Source organism: Danio aesculapii, chromosome 8 (assembly GCF_903798145.1).
Source record: "Danio aesculapii chromosome 8, fDanAes4.1, whole genome shotgun sequence".
NCBI classification, from domain to species: Eukaryota; Metazoa; Chordata; class Actinopteri; order Cypriniformes; family Danionidae; genus Danio; species Danio aesculapii.
Genome location: NC_079442.1, coordinates 41,216,886 through 41,219,879, shown reverse-complemented (window position 1 = coordinate 41,219,879; position 2,994 = coordinate 41,216,886). Strand labels below are relative to the sequence as shown.

Below are 2,994 nucleotides of genomic sequence, written 5' to 3'. Positions count from 1 at the left end.
GGCTCAGCTGAAGTCAAAAAAGCCTTGGTGAGACGAAAAGCGCATCGCTCGTCTCTTAGCATCACCAATCGCCTGAACTTGATACCAAAAACAGAATAAAGACATGTTCGGTTTCAGCTCACTCTACACAAAGACTCTAGAAGAAAGCGGAGAAATCTATAGATGAGGTTTCATTTCCTTTGCATTTCTACTTTCTCTGTAGTTTCGACGCTCACCGAGATACAAGCACTGCACTTAGCCAGCTTGTTTTAGCCGACGGTTGATATCACGGAAGCCTACTAATGCCAAGTTACTCTTCTTCTCTTGAAGACTTTTTACATTTCCTTTCATTGCTGCATTTTTTCCTTGCATTTTATTTCCATTGAGGTTGTAATACGTAGGTGAAAACTGATGGAAAAGGTGTTTAATCAGCGTCCTGTTAGTACGAGGAACGAATGTCTCTTTAGCTTGTGTTTGAGATTATGTTTCTGGAATGTAGAGAAGAGAAATTTTAAATTGTCTAATTGAACAAATATATATATAAATATATCAGTCTATCTGAAAGGAAAAAGTATTGTATATTATGATTATTATTTCACTATTTTTTTGTAGAAATTGTTATTTTTGTTCGGAAGTAAATGTTACCATTGTAAAGACATTGCAGCCTTTATTGCAGTGCATACAGTATTCACACCATGGTAAAACTATATTTGATGATACAGCAGAGTGCATCTCTAATATATTTGGAATATTTCTTTATTCACATCAAAGCATACGACGGTTCATTCACAGCTTTAGCTCAATGTAACGCGCACATCATCTTAAAACTGGCATGTATTATTCATCTGTGCAGATATGGCCATTCAGGACTGCTTATTAACACACTTCTACAGGTATGATGATGATACCTAAAGCACAAGGTCCCACAAACCCCCAATAAATATGACTAACAAGCACATAAAAGCACATTATCAATCAATGCAATTGAAATGAACGATTCAAAATCCATACTGAAAGTCAGCACATTTTATCATGCAATCAGATAACTTTTTACTTTCCTTCTCACGCGAGTCTCAAAGAAATGCCAAAATCTTTAGCGGCTCATAGGCTTTTTGATGTATTTCATATTTACAAATGCTTTACATTCATAATGAGCCAGGGTAAATAAAATATTATGAATAAATATTATTAATGAATAAAACCTGACAATCAGAAAGCACAGAGACACGAGTGAATTGTCTTTCTTTAGGTTCTGTCCTTTTATATGCATAAATATTCATTACACTGACACAGCAGTCACAGCGGCTAACATTGGGAATTAATATCAGGCCAGGTTTATTCCTTGGAAAGTTTCACAAGGTGAATCAGCTGCATTTATTTCTACAGACCTAGAATCAAATGTGCTGAGCCATTTGCATTGCTTTTTACCACCTGCATTGAAATAAAAATATGAATCCCTAATAACACACACCTCGAGTCAGCAGAACTTATGCCAGGTGGAGACTTTTGCTTTCTGGGAACAAACAAATAAGGTTCTGTTTCCAAGCATGAGTTAAAGAGCCCTTGTCATAGGTTTTTGAAAACAGCCTTCCATGCAGTGTGTAACACAGCTCTAAGTGAAGTGAAATATCCAGCTAAGGCATAAATCTGAAAGTGCACCGTGTTTAAAACTATTGATACATCTATAAAAGAGTCGACTCATAGTGGTACAAATGAATCGCTGCTGTAACGAGTCTTTAGCCGTGTCGGCGTGACGTCAATACGGAACTCAAGCCTCGCCCATTCGTTGCACATGCAGACCTAGGAAAGCTTAAACCCCGGCCCCGCCCACAAACGCTATAAAAAGAAAAAGAAGACAAACACTGTAGCACTTCCCGGTTAAATCAAGTCGCAGATGCAGTGCTCTGAAGTGTGAGGAAAAGTTAGTGTTATTTTCCCTACCCAAAAATGAGGCTGTGAAGAATCAGTGGTTGAAGTTTATTTTTGCAAAAATACCTCAGCGTTACAGCCCCAGCCTTGTGCTGTGTTCCCGTTATTTTTCTGACGAGTGCTTCAGCAATCAACATGCTTACAATGGGGGATTCATCGGCCGTTTGTTAAAGGAAGGATCAGAAAAGACTATTGATGTATGGGAGCTTTACAGTACACAGTTCATGGATCAGTTTCTTCCTCCATTTCACAAGTGCAAGTAACTTAAGTGCGATTAAAATGGCTGCCTCCTTGTTTACACTAGCTTGCAAATTATGTATTTAATTGTGTTTTGTTACTTGTTACTGCTCCACACGGCTTGTACTCTATCTGGTTAACTCTGCATATTCTCATATCACGTCTAAAACCACGTTGGAAAAGCGACGCGTGCCACTTTGTTTACGGATTTAATTGCGTTTGTGAGCTCGCGATCCTTTGCAGTTTGTCGTTCCTATGGCCACTGTCAGCTGTTCCTACACACATGCCGTGGTCGAGTTTCAAAATAGTTCAGCTTTTGCCACTGTGTGGATTAATACTGATTGTGTCATGGTTAAGAATAGAGCAATATGCTGGTGCTAAACTTCATTGCTTTAATGCACTCCTGCATTGGGCTCACACATACACTCTGCACTCTGACTACTTCAACACTGTTGATAAGCCGTGGTGGGCATTTCTCTCAGTCTTACAATAGACTGGGTCATCGGACCAATTAGCGCAGATTAGCATCGCGCTAAGGAGGGATTTGGGAACAAATAAATTGCTGAACGAATCATATGGGAGTCGTAGGGATAATTAGGTAAAAATAAATGCATATGAAAATGAAAGTGTTTTTTGACCTTGCATGCATGTCAGCCTGTTGTTGGAGACCCTCAAAACCAAAATATGACCTTTTTTTAATGCATAATAGGGGCTATTTAAACACTACCCGCACTCAGAATCAGACTGCTTGCAGTGTGTTATGTAGTTTAGCACTGGAAATTGCAGGGTTATTGCAATTAACATAATCCGATATCATTTACACGCCAACTTTCTTTAAAGCAGACTTTA

General features: G+C 38.7%; 1 protein-coding gene across 1 annotated transcript in view; it reads left to right on the top strand.

Moving 5' to 3' along the window:
• The window catches only part of ntng2a (netrin g2a), a 118,460-nt gene extending 117,267 nt beyond the window's left edge, over positions 1 to 1,193 (top strand). The window contains exon 9 of the mRNA XM_056463986.1: positions 1 to 1,193. This exon is cut by the window's left edge and continues 375 nt beyond it. The gene's annotated coding sequence lies outside the window, so the exon portion shown is untranslated.
• The last annotated feature ends 1,801 nt before the right edge of the window (positions 1,194 to 2,994 follow it).